This window comes from Armigeres subalbatus, chromosome 2 (genome assembly GCF_024139115.2).
Source record: "Armigeres subalbatus isolate Guangzhou_Male chromosome 2, GZ_Asu_2, whole genome shotgun sequence".
Classification (NCBI taxonomy): Eukaryota; Metazoa; Arthropoda; class Insecta; order Diptera; family Culicidae; genus Armigeres; species Armigeres subalbatus.
This window is the reverse complement of record NC_085140.1, coordinates 45729262-45748174: the sequence shown is the minus strand read 5'-3', so window position 1 is coordinate 45748174 and position 18913 is coordinate 45729262.

Here is an 18913-nt window from a genome sequence, read left to right as displayed (position 1 = left end):
GAAGAAGAATTACTTCTGGAAGACTCCCGAAGAAATTTCCCGAGGAACATCCAAAGGATCTACTGAAGGAACTTCCCGGGAAATTTCTGAAGGAACTTCAGAAGAAATTGCTGGCAGAATTCTTGGAGGAACTTGAGAAGGAATTCCTGAAAAACTTCGGGATGAACTCCGGAGAGATTTTCTGGAGTAATTCCTGAAGGATTTTCCTGATGAATTTTTGAATATTCCTGAGGAATTACTGAAGAAATATCTAAAAAAACTTCCGGAGGAATTCTCGGAGGTAGTACTGGATGAACTCTTGGAGGAGCCTCTTGAGGTACTGTTGCAGAATTTTCCGAAAAAAATCCTGGAGGAAGTATTCGAGAAATTCCATAGCATACATGTGGGATTTCTCTTATCGCTGAGGATTACACAATCGAAACGACTTCAATATTTTTATTGTGATAGCCAGCTGCATTCAGCTTGGCATCCGAACCGAAACTACATACCATCAAGAGGAGTGCAATTCATAGTAGCTTATAGTAATAAAATAAAGGTATTGTTGCGGGGGTGTTCAATAAAATCCTCACATACATTCGAAAGCATTCTTGAAGAATTTTTCGGCAACATACTTGGAGAATCTTCCAGAGGAATTACTGGAGAAACTTCCGAAGGAATTCATGGAGGAACTTCCGGAGAGATCCTTGCAGGAGCTTCCGCAGGAATACCTGGAAGAACTTTCGAAAGAATTTCTGGAAGAACTTCCTAGAAGAACTGTTGGAGGAATTCATGAAGGTACTACTGGAGGAGGAGGAACTTCTAGAGTATCTTCCGAAGGAATTCTCGGATGTACTTTCGCAGGAGTTTCCAAGTAAATTCCAAAGGAATTCTTGGAGGATTTTTATGAGAAATCCCTGAAATTTCCGGGCAAATTCCTGGAGAAACTTCAGGAGGAATTTCAGAAAGAATACTAGAACGATTTTTTGGAAAAATTAGAGATCAATTTTCAGAGAAACTACTGGAAGAATGTCCAAAGATATTTGTAGAAAAAATACCAAAACAATTCAAGGAAGACATTTAACGAAAGTGTGTAACAAGTTTCATCTGAATTTTCTACTTTAATTTAGTCTTTAAATTAAAATTCCTCCGATTTTTGTTTGTGTTGCAGTTATCAACTGTCTAGTGTGAATGTATTTTTATGTTTGAGATTCTAAGCTTGAGACAAAGACTATTATAACTTATGTAATTTTTATATAATTTACATAGAAGTCGCTGAATTTATAAGTAACAAAATTGTATTTTCTATTCGCTGGCTTATTGATTGTCTTCAAGTATCTTCAAATAAGTAGATATGTCTTCAAATGTTTTTAAAAGTCTTCAAAATGTCTTCAAGAAATAAATGTCTTCACAGAGATTCAAATGTCTTCAAATCGAAGACATGTCTTCAAATCTGGCATCTCTGCCACCCGCATAAATCCAAACGATAGCCGAACCATTTATGGAACGGTTTACTTTCCACGTTGAACCATATTGATAATGACTGAACCATAATCGTACTGTTAGTAGTCTGATAACGTTTTGACTAGAGGCCTGAATAAGAGAAACGCGGATAGAAAATATAACACTGCATTCAATCTTCTTCATCAAAGAACAACACATGAAAAGGAAGAAATGGTTTATGTAGATAAAATCTCACAATCCGCTATTTTATGTGTCCACATCATATAACAATAGAATCCAATAAACAATGGAATTTCATTTCATAATCTATTAATGACTAACACATATTATTGCAAACTAATGTAAAATACATTCAATCTTGTTTATTGAAAAATGGCATAAAATCGAATTTGGCCGTTTTCAGTATTTGAGCCAAAATTTTGGCTGCTTGACAGGTCTCCTGCTCGATTGGCTGCTGTTTTTTGACGGTTCGATTGGCGGCATATACCTATCCGCGTTTCTCTTATTCAGGCCTCTAGTCAATACGGCGAGTGGGCTAATGGCTAGGCTGTCTTCCGTCCCATAAAACCGTGGCGGGCCTTGTAGCACGCTGATGCCCAATCCTGCCATCCAGTTTTGCCTACTGGGTGGGACTCAGACGCCCTTTCCTGATTTGCGCTGATCTGGCTCTGAACACGCAAGTGTCAACCCTCGCATGGCCTCCCTGCTTGCCGCAAGGCAGGCATAGATAACCATGGGATCACTAAAGGCGACTACTCCAGTAGGATTCGGCGGCAGCCGCAAGGCGGACCCATATAGCAATGAGCCTTGAAAGACAAAAATCATTGGAGATGGAGGTGATGGACCCCTTTGCCAAAAGGGGTCTAGCGAGGTCCCCTATTAGAGAGGGGGAGAGTGGAGTGACGGTTGCTGCTATTGGCAGTACCGAAGAGTCTCCAGTGGTGGTGGGGAGTAGCCCTGCTTGCACGCCTGATGAGCCACTACCAGGGATACGGGTGGTGGCCGAGCAACTCGATGAGATCATCGAGTTCATAAGCGGCAAGCAGAACACCAACAAGGAGCTTAAGCAGAGCCTGTTGGTGCTTCGGCAAGCTGTTCGAGTCGCAAGACAAGAACAGGACGCTTATATCAGGCGTGTAGCGGCAGCAGAGAAGGTAGCCAAAGGTATCCAGACCAAGGCCCTCTCCTCCCCTAGCGGTGTTACTGCGGCGAAAGAGGCGACCGCCCTTACGGCCAGTGAGGGTAAGAAAACGCCAAGCTCGAAGCGACCCAAACGCGCTACCATTAAGGCAAAACGTCGCCTGGATGGTGCACCGGAGCCTGAAGGGCGTGTGCCCAAGAAGGTGAAAGGCACTAGACAGGCACAAGTTGCTGAGCCACAAGCTGGCCCCAGCCAGCCATTGGTATCCGCCGAAGGGGATGCAAATCCTTGGCAGCTGGTCAGTAGGGTGCGGAAGTCGAACACCCCTCGACCTGCGAAGAAGGTGAGAGACAGAGGCGAGGCCTTGCTGGTGAAAACCGACAAGGACAAATACGCCGATGTCCTCAAATCGCTGCGAGCGGCCGATAGCCTATCGGCCCTGGGCCAGGATGTGCGCAGCGTCAGACGTACGGTGAAATGATCTTGGTACTGAAGCGTGGCGCGCAATCTAGCGGTGTAGTTTACAAAAAGCTTGCCCAGGAGGTCTTGGGTGACGGCGCTCAGCTCAGGTCGTTGGGTGCGGAAGTGACCCTCCAGTGTAAGCAACTGGACGAGGTCACGACCGCGGAAGACGTCGTCTCTGCCGTCAAAGAGCAGTGCGGCACAGAGGTTGAGCGGTCCTCTGTACGTCTAAAAGGGGAATTCTTTGGTACGCAGGTAGCCCATCTCAGACTACCGGTGGCTGACGCCAAAAAGGTCACTGAAAAAGGGAAGCTGAAGATCGGCTGGTCAGTATGCCCAGTAAGCGTGCTCCAGCCACCTTCAGTGGACAGGTGCTACCGGTGCCTTCAGTGCAGGCACAAGTCTTATGACTGCAAGGGCCCAGACCGAAGCAAGATGTGTCGTCGCTGCGGCGAGGAGGAACACAAGGCGCAGGAATGCGACAAGGCCCAGGTGCCTTATCTGCGCCAGTAAGAAGCAGGCCCGGAACCATGCTATTGGCGGGCTTGCGTGTCCCTTCGGAGAAGCCAATCGGAAAAAGCCGTGCAAGTAACACAGCTGAATCTGAATCACTGTGCACCTGCCCAGCAACTGCTGTGGCAGGCGGTCTCGGAGTCGAGGACCGATGTCGCCCTCCTGTCTGACCCGTACATCGTCCCTGCCGACAATGGCAACTGGGTGCCGGACGGGTCTAGGTCGGCGGCAATCTGTACAACAGGAAGGTACCCCGTTCAAGAGGTTGTACACTCCTCCGCGGAGGGTGTCGCGATAGCCAAGATCAATGGGGTGTTCTATTGTAGCTGCTACGCCCCACCAAGGTGGTCAATGGAACAGTTCAACCAGATGATCGACAGGCTATCGTCGGACCTAGTAGATCGGAGTCCGTTCGTTATAGCGGGAGACTTTAATGCGTGGGCAGTGGAATGGGGCAGCCGCTGCACCAATCAGAGGGGACAAGCGTTACTCGAGGCACTTGCAAAACTCGACGCAGTGCTTGTCAATGACGGAGCCAGTACAGTAAACGTTCGCTAATTGGTTTTTTTTTTATAGTTGGGGCGCTTTTTAGTTGGGGGTTCGCTAATTGGGGCGAAACCCAATTAAAAAGCAGCTAAACGTCAGAATGTGATGTCAAAAACGCGTTGACGTTTTGTTTCCGTGTTTGGGGGGATCGATATTTTCTGGCGCGTAAAATTTTCCTTTGTTCAATGCAAAAAGTAAACAACATTGACGCTTGTCAAAACGCCCCAATTAGCGAACGATCACTGTAGCACATTCCGTAGGAATGGGGCCGAGTCATGGATAGATGTAACGTTTGTCAGCCCCGGTCTGGTCTCTGACCTGGACTGGAGGGTATACGAGGGCTACACCCATAGTGATCACCTAGCAATTCGCTTCAAGATCAACTATGGTGTGCAGCGTCCGAAGGCGGGTGATCCCTGTCAGGTCCGTGGGTGGAAGTCCAATCACTTCGACAGCGAAGTTTTCATCGCAGCCCTGGGACTGGAGGACAACACCGACAGTCTAAGCGGGGATGCGCTGGTAGCTGTCCTATCACGCGCGTGCTATGCTACTATGCCGAGGAAAGCCCTGCCAAGAAATTGCAGACGCCCGGCATACTGGTGGAGTGCCGAAATTGCAGCCCTACGATCAGCCTGCCTCAAGGCTAGACGTAGGACGCAACGAGCCCGCGCTGAGGAGGAAAGAGCGAAGTGTTTCGAGCTGCGAGACTGGCCCTTAACAAGGCCATTAAGAGCAGCAAGAGAGCGTGCTTCGACAACCTGTGCGAGGGTGCCAATGCGAATCCGTGGGGTGACGCCTATAGGATCGTGATGGCCAAGACTAAAGGGGGCTCTTCACCCCCCGAACGGTCACCGGACCGGTTGGCGAGGATTATCGAAGTACTCTTCCCGTCCCGAGCCACAAGTCCCTGGCCTCCTCCTGCGCTGCAAGGCGCTGGGAGTGTGGCCGAAATGGTGGCTCCGGTGACGAACGAAGAGTTACTCGCAGTGGCTAACACCCTTGCGATGAACAAAGCTCCAGGCCCCGATGGAGTTCCAAACAGTGCACTCAAGGCAGCGATCATAGCGAACCCGAACATGTTCAGGCTAGCTATGCAGAGATGCCTGGATGAGTGTCGTTTCCCTGAGAGATGGAAAAGGCAGAAGTTGGTACTGCTGCCGAAGGCCGGGAAGCCTCCGGGCGACCCATCGGCGTACAGACCAATTTGCCTGATCGACACGACGAGTAAACTGCTCGAGAGGATCATCCTCAACAGGCTCACCCCGTACGTAGAGGGTACGCATGGCCTGTCGAGTAACCAGTTTGGTTTTCGGAAGGGTAAGTCCACGGTGGACGCTATCAACTCAGTGCTCAAGACTGCAGAGGTAGCGATCCAACGGAAAAGGAGAGGAATTTGATACTGTGCGTTGGTGACACTGGACGTGAAGAACGCATTCAACAGCACAAGCTGGGATGCCATCGCGCTCTCGTTACACCGGCTTAGCCTGCCGGTGGGACTGTACCGGATCTTGGAAAGCTACTTCCAGAACCGCGTGCTGCTATACGAGACCGATGCTGGTCAGAAAAGTGTTCCCATTACCGCAGGAGTCCCGCAAGGGTCAATCCTGGGCCCGGTACTATGGAACCTGATGTATGACGGGGTTCTGAAGCTAAAGTTCGCTCCTGGTGTGAAGATCGTCGGCTTTGCTGACGATGTAACCCTAGAGGTCTACGGGGAGTCAACCCCCGAAGTAGAGCTAACCGCAAAACACGCGATCAGCACTGTGGCGGACTGGATGAGTGCGAGAGGCCTTGAGCTCGCTCAACATAAGACGGATGTGGTTATCGTCAGCAACCGTAAGTCGGCACAACATGCAGTTGTTCACGTGGGAGACGTCGCGATCACTTCAAAGCGTAGTCTGAAGATTCTTGGGATCATCATAGACGACAAGCATACCTTCGGTAGCCATGTCGAATATGCGTGCAAGAAGACTTCGACTGCTGGGGCGGCATTATCGAGGATGATGTCCAACAGCTCCAAGGTGTGCGCCAGTAGACGTAGGCTACTGGCAGGCGTTGCCGCATCTATTCTTAGGTACGGCGGCCCGTCCTGGGCAAAAGCACTGGGGGTAACCAGTTACCTGCAGAAACTGGAGAGCACCTACCGCTTGATGTGTCTCAGGGTGATATCGGCCTACCGCACGGTATCGCTCGACGCATCCTGCGTGATAGCGAGTATGATGCCAGTCGGGCTGGTCATCCGGGAAGACGAGGAGTGTTTTGAGCTACGTGGCACCAGAGGAGCCCGCGAGCGTACCAGGGTGACCTCGGTTGCCAGATGGCAGCGCGAGTGGGATAACTCCTCGAAAGGTAGGTGGACCCACCGGCTGATTCCTAACATATCAAGCTGGGTGGGGAGACCCCATGGGGAGGTTCACTTCCATTTGACACAATACCTGTCAGGCCATGGCTGTTTCCGACAGTACCACCACAGGTTTGGGCACGCGGAGGTCCCCATCTGCCCTGACTGCCCAGGTGTTGACGAAACTGCAGAGCACATACTGTTCGTATGTCCTCGTTTCGACGTCGAAAGAAGAGCAATGCTTTGCGGCCGGGACACAACTCCGGATAACCTTATCCAGAGGATGTGTCAAGCGGTGGAGAAGTGGAACGCAGGCTGTGGGATTGCCTCTCAGAAATCCAGAGGTAGTAGTACTGAAGCAGTTGGAAAAGGAGCAAAAGGAAAATATGAAGATTGTCCCTCGGCGCGAGCAAGAGTCAGAGGACAGTGAGGAAGATTCCGACGAAGACGACATCGCTTCCGATGAAGAAAGTGAAAAATAATCTGAAGAAGACAGAAGAAGAGGAATCCGAAGATGAACAAGAGGAACAAGCAAGGGCACAGCTGGCGGCGAGAAACGGAGTAACAAAGAACCTCCCGGTGTTCACCGGGCCATTGTTTATCGGCACGTACGAGGCATCCAACGAGGCGTGTGGATTCACCGACGTCGAGAATATCGTGCGGCTGCAGTTTCCTGCAGCCTCAAGGGGCCAGCATTGGAAAGTGTTCGAGGGCAGCTGTTGTTCTCGAAATCCGTTCCGAAGGTAATACGTAAGCTCAGACGGCTGTATGGTCGTCCGGAGCAACTGCTACAATGTCATCTGGAGAAGGTGCGTAGGCTGGAACGGCCGAAGGCTGACAAATTGGCGACATTCATACCGTTCGGTACAGCAGTGGAGCAGCTTTGCGAGCACTTAGAGGCCGCCGGGTTAAAGCAACATTTGGTTAACCCGTTGTTAGTGCAGGATCTGGTCGACAAGCTTCCTTATGGCGACAAGCGCGAATGGGTGCGGTACAAGATGCGGAAAAAGATGGTGACGCTCCGTGCCTTCACTAATTTTATTTCGGGAATTGTGGCCGAAGCCTGCAAAGCAAACGTTTCCCGAGGCAAAACCAGGAAGCTCTGGCTTCGGAAAAGGACGTAATAAGGAGAGAAGTGCCGTCTACAATCATAGCGCTACAGAGTCGGTCGTGAATGAGCCGGCCATGGTGGAATCCAGACAAAGGGCATGCAAGGTTTGTAAGCGGACTGACCATCGTTTACGATTCTGTCAGGATTTCAAGAGCATGACGCCGGAAGATCGGATGAAGCTCGTGCGGAAGTGGGAACTCTGCGACACATGCCTGAACGACCATGGCCACGCGGAGTGCAAGTTTAGAATGCGGTGCACCATTGGCGGGTGTACGGAAAGGCACAATCCGTTGTTGCATCAAGGGTCTGGAATGGTCGTTATGAACACCCACATCCGGCTGAACAGCAGTATATTGTTCCGTATGCTGCCGGTGACACTGTATTTCCGGGACAAATCCGTGACTACCCTTGCGTTTCTGGATGAAGGAGCATCAGTTACGATGGTGGAGAAAGCACTGCCAGATCAGCTGGGTGCAGAGGGCGTCCGGCAAAGGCTCGAGATCCGGTGGACAGGAGACGTGGTCCGCATCGAAAAGGACTCGAAGGGATTCAGCTAAAAGATTTCTGCGGTCGGAGGAACGCAGTAATTGCTGATGAACGAGCTGTGCACTGTAGGAGAATTGGCGCTGCCAGAGCAGTCACTAGATGCTCGGTAGATGGTACAACGGTACGAGCATCTCCGTGGTCTACCAGTCACATCGTATCGGAAGAACCGGCCGAGAATCTTGATCGGACTGAACAATATTCATACGATGGCGCCGATCGACGCTAGACTAGGTGAACCTGGAAAGCGCATAGCGGTCAAGTCGCCATTGGGACGCAGTCCGACGTCTGACGCGTATATGGTTGGCTACCACGACGAAATTTCGAATGAAGAGATACATGATCTGATCAAACGACAATACGCGCTGGAGGAGTCGGTGATCTGTAGACTGAAGGAGTCCGCAGAAGACAGGAGAGCCAGAGAAATTCTGGAGACAACAACTGTACGAGTGGGAGATCGCTTTGAAACCGGACTGTTGTGGAAATCCGATAATCCGCAGTTTTCGGACAGCTATCCGATGGCACTGCGTTGGTGCAAGCAGTTGGATAACCGACTGAATAAAAACCCTACGCTTCGAGAAACCGTGCATAGGCAAATCAAGGAGTATCAGGAAAAGGGATATGCACACCAGGCGACGACGGAGGAACTTAATAACGCTAATCCGAGCAAGGTACATACCGCTGGACGTCGTCGTAAACCCGATGAAATGGAAAGTTCGTCTAGTGTGGGACGATCGTGCGTATGTGAAGGGAATTTCTTTGAACTCGCAGCTGTTGAAAGGGCCCGATATAATGGCATCGCTGCCAGCAGTGATAAACTGGTTCCGAGAGCGGCGAGTCGGGTTTGGTGGGGTACATCAATGAAATGTATCACCAAATCAAAATCAGACAAATCAGCCCAGCGTTTTCTGTTTCGAGCGGTAGAAGGAGAAGCACCCAAAGTCTACGTGAAGGACACATTCGGGTCAACGTGTTCGCCGAGCTCAGCGCAGTTCATCAAGAACAAGAACGCGCTGGAGTTTGCGGTGGCAGAAGCGATCTTAGAGAAGCGCTACGTAAACGATTACTACGATAGTGTCGACACGGAGGAGGAGGCGATTCGCCGAGCGGAAGAAGTTAAATACGTCCACTCGAAGGGTGGTTCCGACATCCGAACTGGGTCTCGAATTCGTCAAAGTTCCTCCGGAGCCTCGGAGAGCAGAAAGTAGATCAGGCGGTTCATTTTAACCAGTACAAGGAGTCTGGTAACGAGAGGGTGCTCGGTATAATATGCAACCCAAAGCAGGACATATTTTTGTTCTCCACCGAGCACAAAGAAAGCGTCAAGGAGTATTTGCGAGGTGAAAAGGTCCCCACAAAGCGAGTCGTCTTGAGCTGCGTCATGGGATTCATCGACCCGCTCAGATTGTTGGCCCTGTTCACGGTCCACGGGAAGATACTTGTGCAGGTGCTATGGAGAACCGGCTGTGACTGAGACGAACAAATCGACGGCGAATGTTTACAAAGCTGGTGACGTTGGATGAGCCTGCTGCCAACAGTTGAAGCGCTGCGTATACCCAGAAGGTATTTCGGAGATCTCTATGCTTCTTATCTCCAATCGATTGAGCTGGTTTTCACCGAAGCCAGTGAGTGCGACACAGTACGTACGACAGTACAGTACGTAGACAAAGACGTCAAAGAAGACAAAGAAGACAAAGAAGACAAAGAAGACAAAGAAGACAAAGAAGACAAAGAAGACAAAGAAGACAAGAAAGGCAAGAAATACAAAAAGACAAAGAAGACAAAGAAGATAAAGAAGACAAAGAAGGCAAAGAGGACAACGAAGACAAAGAAGATAAAGAAGACAAAGAAGACAAAGAAGACAAAAAAGACAAAGAAGACAAAAAAGACAAAGAAGACAAAGAAAAAAAGAAGACAAAGAAGAAAAAGAAGACACAGAAGACGAAGAAGACAAAGAAGACAAAAAAGACAAAAAAGACAAAGAAGATAAAGAAGACAAAGAAGACAAATAAGACAAAGAAGATAAAGAAGACAAAGAAGACAAAGAAGACAAAGAAGATAAAGAAGACAAAGAAGACAAAGAAGACAAAGAAGACAAAGAAGACAAAGAAGACAAAGAAGACAAAGAAGACAAAGAAGACAAAGAAGACAAAGAAGACAAAGAAGACAAAGAAGACAAAGGAGACAAAGAAGACAAAGAAGACAAAGAAGACAAAGAAGACAAAGAAGACAAAGAAAACAAAGAAAACAAAGAAGACAAAGAAGGCAAAGAAGACAAAGAAGACAAAGAAGACAAATAATACAAGGAAGACAAAGAATACAAAGAATACAAAGAAGATAAAGAAGACAAAGAAGACAAAAAAAAAGACAAAGAAGATAAAGAAGATAAAAAAGACAAAGAAGACAAAGAAGACAAAGAAAACAAAGAAGACAAAGAAGACAGATAAAACAAAGAAGACAAAGAAAACAAAGAAGACAAAGAAGACAAAGAAGATAAAGAAGACAAAGAAAACAAAGAAGGCAAAGAAGACAACGAAGACAAAGAAGACAAAGAAGATAAAGAAGACAAAGAAGACTAAGAAGACTAAGAAGACAAAGAAGACTAAGAAGAAAAAGAAAATAATGAAAACGAAGTAGACCAACCAGACAAAGAAAAGAAAGATGACGAAGAGGAATATAATGCCTTAAAAATAAACGCGACGAAGTCGTAGATGGCGTAATTTTACAATTTTGTTCTCGACGAAAACATGACATGTCTTGAGGCAACTGTGATCTCATGCCGTACCAAAATAATAAAACCGCCATTTGTTATTTCTCGCTGGTTTTACAAACAAAGTCTAAGAAAAATGAGAATGTCCCAACGCAACGCTTCAACAGTTGCATCCAAGCGGTGAAAGTATTTCGCGAGAACATGCGCAGAAGCAGCCAAATTTACGACAGCTGATCGCGGCAAAATATTACGAATATTTCACCTAAGCCTCACGCATCATCGTGTTTGTGCTCAATGGGGGAGAAATGCCGAACAAATGTGCTTACGAAACTTCGAAAGTACTTAATGTACGTCTCCCATTGTTTACAATTCGTCTCGCGCAATGCGCACGTATCTATTTATCATTGTGTAAAGCATTTGATACCTCTTATTCTATTCTAAGATATGTAGGTATGTGATGTTTGTATTTCCTTCGACTACGGGCACACATGTGTCACTTTTGTTTGCCCACATAGATTTTCCCCATTTCCATCGGTTTTCGGTGTTCTCGTGCATCGTAATTGAAAATTTATAAATACACATTTTGACTTCACTCTCACTCATGATGGCTCACCGTAGTCGTAGTCTTTGTTGACGACGTAGACGGTCTGTAGTGATATTCTGGGTTGCCTCCGCTGGTCCTCCCTCACGGCCCATGCATGTGCCGTATAGGCTGATCCCAACAGAGATTTTCCAACCGGCTGGTGGTGGTAGAATGTGTGAGACACAATTTCCCTACCAGCCGGTTTAGTCGCATTTCAGACGTTCGCTCTGCCAAGTTTCCGCATTACGTCGATTTCCGCGATTCCTATTCTGCGATCGTGTATCAGCAGGGAACGATCACCGACGTTTAGGGATGTGACGCGCGAAAATGATTCAATAACGAGGACCTACATTTTGTGGTGGATTTCCATAACGACTACGACCGCGAAAAAAATGAACGTTGCTTGAAAAGTGGCGCAAGTGTACTGTAGTAGCGCGACGTGAAATTCTCTTTCAGTATGATAAATTATTTATTTGCTTCTTTAAGTGCCTTCCTATATGTCTCTATGTAAAAAGTTAATATTCTTATGGGTAGTGATGAATTGAGGTTCGTTATTCGCTAATCGAGATTTTTTTTTCTCGACATGATACAAATCGAAAATGGTGTAAACCGTGAAAAATTTCCGTTTCAATGATCGTTTCTACACAGGACTTCATATTTTCTCCAAGGCTGAAATGCTTGAATGGTTCTTGTTTCAGCTTTAAAAACCGGAGACGTCGGTCTCTGTTGTGATTGTGAAGTGCTTCAAAAATCTAATTTTACCCGGAGATAGAAGGAAAACATGCGGAGTAAAACATATGACGGGCAGCTTTCTTGCTTTGGTCGTCTGCCGGTTTAGTGATTGATCGTGAAAACTCGAACGTCATCGAGTGGTTTCCTAATGGCTGGCATCGGAATAACCATATGGTTTCGCACTATCGATTTGTTTCAGTGGTGTCTAATTGAAAATTTATCGCTACAATAATCGGAACTGATAATAATTTAATTTCGATAGTCCTTGAATCTCCATCGAGGTGGTCCATGTTTGTTGCTTTTAATCTGAATTCAATTTAGCGTTTCCTCAAGCTTATTATATTTACACTGAAGCAAACGAATCATGCAAAAATCTTGTAGGTATCACTCGATTTGCTCGGTGCATTATACTGCGCTTTTAGTTGCAAGTGGAAGGTGCATCAGTTATGCCGGATGAATTGTGAACGTCAAACGAAAGTAATGCAAGTGCATTAAGGTGAAGAACGAAGAAAAGTAAAAGGGAGATATTCGGGTTAACGATCGCGCTTTGAGTGATTTATGTGCACGTGGGGGAATGCGAGTCGTTCTAGTGCTGCTGGTTGTAATTATTGTCTGTTGTTATTCATTCTCGAGAGAAAGGCGACTCGCAAGTGAAATCGAGAAGAAGCCAGCAAATATGTGCATCAATCATTAGTGCTGTAAAGTGTGAGTAGTAAAGCTTTAGCAGTTGTGTTCATTCATTTCCTGTGTATGTGTATGTGTTTTTCGGAAGCAGAGCGTAGGATTTATGTCAAGGAATCGCAACCTGATATGTAAGTAAAAGTATGATAATAAATTTTTATTTCAATTCCAGAAATTTCTGATGTTTCGCTGTTGTTGGTTAACATTCATTGAATGTCAATTAAAAATTCGGCCTAGCGGTAAGACGCGCGGCTACAAAGCAAGACCATGCTGAGGGTGGCTAGGTTCGATTCCCGGTGCCGGTCTAGACAATTTTCGGATTGGTAATTGGCTCTATTTCCCTGGGCATAAAAGCATCATCGTGTTAGCCTCATGATATACGAATGCAAAAATGGTAACATGGCTTAGAAACCTCGCAGTTAATAATTGTGAAAGTGCTGAATGAACAATGGGTCGGCCACACTCTACGTAGGGGCGGAAACGAAATCTGTAAACAAGCATTAGACTGGAACCCAGCGGGACATCGCAGCAGAGGCAGACCCAGAGGCTCATGGCGGCGAAGCCTCAATAAAGAAATAAAAGAAGTCGACCGAAATCTAACCTGGCAACAGGTTAAAGCGATAGCCGGGCAACGCTCAGGATGGAGATCTTTCAAGTCGGCCCTTTGCACCACCGGAGGTGTACAGGATCCATAAGTAAATAAGTTATCTGTCAAAACAGATGTCAGAACATCGGAAAAAGAAAGAGAAGTCCGAGGGAAACAGCACAAAGCACGTCAGTTTTGACAGATTTTACTATGAAAACGGGTATGAAGGTGAAAACGGCGATTTTAACGACTGTTCAAGAAGCGATTATTTCGAACGGTCGGGTCCAATAGGGTAATCCACGTACAATACCAACAGTGGTACAGCTGTGACCAAAATATGTAGACCAATAGGCACGACAATCTAAGCAGTCACTGGGTGCGGACAGAGATATAGGGCACTATACAGACTGCTTCTTGTTTTCCTCACTGCAAAGAAACTAGTACACAACAAGGCTACTTACTGTCAAAATTGACATTTACTGGCCTTGTTGTTTTCGAACTTTCATGAAGAACAAAAGAGAAAGCGATTCGTTCGTGCAGTGCCCTATTTTTGATTGAGTCTGAAAATGAAAGCCAGCCAGCTAGCAAACTAGCTAGGTTGATGAATACTTGCAACTTTGGCGTGATTTGACACCAAATGTCACTGGCGCACAACAAAATATATTAGGTTGGAATGTTGGTGCGTTGAGTAATCTTATTGGATTTTTAGATATTTCGTGACCTCGCAAAAGCCGCCCTAATCTTCTTGTTCCGTGCTCCTATGTCGATTTTGGTTCCATTAGCCTTGGCTAACTGACTGTCAAGATATTGAAAGTTTTCGACCTTCTCCACTGCTTGCCCAGCTATCATAATGATGGTGTGGTTGACATCTAACGATTTGGTGCTAATGATGTTGATGGTGAGACCCACCGCAGAGGAGCATTCGGCCAGATCGTTCAGCTTACTCTGTTTATCGCTGCAGATGTGCGAGCGACCCCTGCTTCATTCTCCTGCGGTGATAGAGTTTTGTGGTTGACACGGGCAATGCATCGCATCCTTGGCGATCATGCCGAGATTTTGATGGTTGGTCGAGCGTCGAAACTTTGAAGAAGATGCTCGAAGTTATCTATTTATTCATTTATTACCAGACTAAGGCCGGAGTGGCCCGAGCAATACATGAAAGTCTTCTTCATTCAGCTCGGTCCGGTATCGTCCGCCATCTGCACCCCACCATAGATGGTACGCAGCACTTTCCTTTCGAAAATTCCCAGTGCATGTTGGTCCTCCACGAGCATTGTCCAGTCCAGGTCTCGTGAACGTAGAGAATTATCGGTCTAATAAGCGTTTTGTAGATTGTCAGTTTGGTATGGCGGCGAACTCTATTCGATCGGAGCGTCTTGCGGAGTCCAAAGTACGTACGATTTCCTGCCATGATGCGTCTCCGAATTTCTCTGCTGGTATCGTTATCGGCGGTCATTAGTGAGCCCAAGTACACGAATTCTTCAATCACCTCGATTTCGTCACCACCGATAGAAACTCATAGTGGGTGGCTTACATAGACCTCTCTTGAGCCTCTTCCTATCATGTACTTCGTCTCCGAAATGTTGATGACTAGTCCAATCCGTTTAGCTGTGCCCATGAAGTGATCTAACCAATGCATTAACTGGTATTTTATCTAGCATTCTCCCTTTCGTCATCCAGGAAGTCCACCCACGCTCGCTTGTTACATTTGCAGCCGCGTTTGTTTTCTATGCGTCAATGCGCAATTCACAAAGATTATTCACTTTAAAGGCATTCTTGATTATTATTCACTGATCTTCTACGCTGCCAGCTTCCGTAACATACGCAGCCAGAGTACTAATTTCTCCAACGAACGATCTCTTCCTCTTCATGGCGGGATCTTCTAGTACGTGTGTGTTAAATCGTCATTGGAGCCTCTTCTCCTTCCGCTGAATCCGAGCAATTTGTCGCTAATTTTAGTGATGGTCAGACGCGATGAAAGAGCTGCGTTTATTTCAGACACCATAGTCATCAAAAATTAACATTACAACGTGTCAACCGGCGAGCAGCAAGCCATGACTCGGCCTCTCATTGTCAGATTTCCGTGGCGTGCACATACAAATTACAAACCATTTTCCGACGGTCCTCCAGACGCGTCTTGTAATTTTTTAAACCATAAAATATTTTGTTCTTCACAAATAAGCACTTGAATTCAACGAACCTTATGAAACCAGCGACAGGAACCATAAAATATACTGACTGAATCGCCAAAATGTGTGACCCTAAATGGCCAGAACGAAATACAGTCGCTTCCCGATTTTGGCAACACGACCGGATTTTAATGTTGCCAAAATAGGGATGTTGCCAAAAACGGGAAAAAAATTTCATACAAAATTTCAATTTTTTTTTGTTTGCATGATTGAAGCTAAATACTTAGAATATGTACTACAAAGTATGTGAAGTGTGTTTGAGTGATGCACGTGCATCATAATTGTCATTTTTGCGATATTATTCATAACTCGGGGATTGTAGCTAAGGGGCCGTACACATATTACGTAAGCACTTATGGGGGGAGGGGTGGCCGGTCAATATCTTACGCTCCATATAAATAAAAAATCATTTGTATGAAAAAAATCGTACATGGGGGAGGGGGTCGAAAAATCCAGAAAAATTGCTCACGTAATAAGTGTACGATCCCTTAAAACAAAATTGAAACAAACTCAAGAATGGTAATCAAACGACAATGTAACTAATTAGACAATTTCATAATACAAATTTAATAATAAATAATATTTGAAATTGAGAATAGCGTCGGCCATGTCCTTACAAAAAATTGTAGTGATAAAAAAAAGTTTCTATAGTAGTCTATTGAAGTGCTGACTTCAATCTGACATCTCATATAAATTTTAGTCCACCTAAAATGCTTGTTTTTATCATAATTCACTATATAAATCAAATAGCGATCCGATGGATACAAGATAACTAAATGTGCTACAAATTTCGGATTCTTATAAAATGGATTTTGATGGAGGCAAACTTTATTGTGGTCGGTGTAATTAAGAGTAAAGTTCTGTGCATAATTTTCGTTGACATTATGGAAAAATGAACGCAAGGCATAAGACATTCCATTGCTTTAAAAAATGGTAACGGAAATCTGCATTCTGCACATTGGTCAAGCGTAACCAATGTAGTGTGAGTATGGGTTAACTACACTCGACTTACTGAAACCAAAACCCGTTGCACTAGTCGGTCTCCTAGCACTCAAGCCAGGAATATTTCAGGCGGCAATGATCGAGCCATGAGCACTATGTGCACCTCGCACTACGAGTGATAGTGTGGCCAAGTGAAGCTGGAAGACCATTTGCGGCATGCCACCTCTGACACTCGATAGCAGTCAACCTACTGGTGCTCGCTGCAGGTCATCTCACTCCAGTTCTCCATGCACTACGTTCATTATTATAGCTTTGAAACGATGGAAGAATCCTACATCAGACTAAAGAGGGAAGCAAAGCAGATCGGACTAGTGATTAACACGTTGAAGACGAAGTACGCTCAAGAGAAGATAACGGCTATTCGACAAAATCAAGGTGGTTGAAGAATTCGTGTACTTGAGCTCACTTGACCTCCGATAACGATATCAGCAGACAAATTCGGAGACGCAACGTGGCAGGAAAGCGTACGTACGAGATATGGGCAATGCTTGTGGAGGACCAACGCGCACTTGGAGTAAAAATGGTTCTCTACAACGATCCGATAGGCACAAGAAGGCGAGGTGTGCAGCGATCAAGGTGGATCGATCAGGTGGAAGACGATTTACGGACCCTCTGTAGACTGCGTGACTGGTAATGTACAGCAGTGGACGGAGACGACTGTTATGTAACGCAGAGGCCACTCCGGTCATAGGCTGAATAATAAAACCACATGTGATGCATCACTCGCCTATCGAAGCAGCTAGAATTACACCAGCGATCTCATGGGAACTCACAAACAGAACACTCGAGAGCAGACATTGGAAGTGTGAGTGAGTGAGCATTGTGAGCATTGATCTATTGCAATCTATGCTACATCCATAGCCAATGAGTGAATTGTCTCACTCAGATGGATGCCAAACAACGAGTAAGAGCGATTGTTGCTGTGAAACCATGAGCAAAACCGTCTAACAAGCCAAGCCGTGGTGAGGTATTCATGTAAGCAATGATTTTTGCATTCGTACCCCGCTTGCTCTAGTATAATGAACCAAACAATCAAACCAAATCATGTGTTCTCCTTCATTCGCCCTTCTTTCAATGTGATCGAGAGTCGAGAGAAAATATCAACGCCTCCCATTCAGTGTACTAGAGTTCCAGACTCATAGAGGTCGTCATTTTTAAAATGCTCGAATGGCTTTTTCTATCAGCGCACCGGGACGACGCTCATTGTTGTATTACCAAGTGATTCGCTTCACTCAATCGACTTCCATTGGTGAATGGTGAGCGTTGAAGACCATTAAACGCCCAAGTAACAATTGAGGTTGTATCAGAGTTTTATAGCGTTCTTCAAAACCTAATCTCAAAACCTTCCATGCAGTCCTCGCAGTTTCCACAACCTCCTGTAGATTTCTATATAACCATGTTACAGCCAGTTGGCCCAGTTTTATTGCAATCATTAAAACCTAATATGCGTTCCAGTTCAGAACCAACGGTTTTATAATATACTTCAAGCCTCACATAAAACATCCAATATAAAACTTTCTCTAGACTAGGTGGTTTTGAGAACCATTATATAACCATGATACAACCACTTCATGACTATGATACAACAACAAATAAGCCGATAATGAAACAATGAAACAGGTTGATTATTTGTTTATTGTTTGTATTCGAAAAAAATATGTTTTCTTCCTGCAATACATGGATTACATGTCAACAACAAAAATAAAAGAATTATTATCAGCAAGTTCAATAATAGTTCATATCTGGCTTTAAGTGTTCTATGCATGCTTGAAGGTATGCCAGGGATTTTTCATGGTGAAACCATGATAAATAATCAGCATTTTAACAATGCGCTTCGTTAATTTGTTATTATTTAGAATTTTTCAAGTTTAATTAATTGCCTTAGTTAATTACTTTAGAAATAATTTCAATGAATAACCATTTTGTTTGATCAAATAATCAAAGCATTGTTCCTAAAACTTATTAGGATGACCAATTTTACCGTTTAAAAGGTGAAACAGAAATTTGCATGATATTTCGATTATGAAATTCATTATTTTTTTCATATCGGCGACATTTTTTCGAATAAAACTTTGATTGCATTAAATATGCTTCTATATAACCATTACTCCTGAACTGGCCCTATCTTGGCATTTCAAACAACTAGAGGTTTTATCTTGGCCTTTCTCAAGACCATGTTACTACTAGCAAGTTTTATCTTGGTCAAACCTAAAGCTTGGTAGTTTTATATATAATGACAACATGACAATGTAGACAAATATAAAAAAATCATAAACAAACTTTTTCTGCCCTCGGCGTCGAATGCAAGTACTTTTAAAAGTAAGTATTTCAAT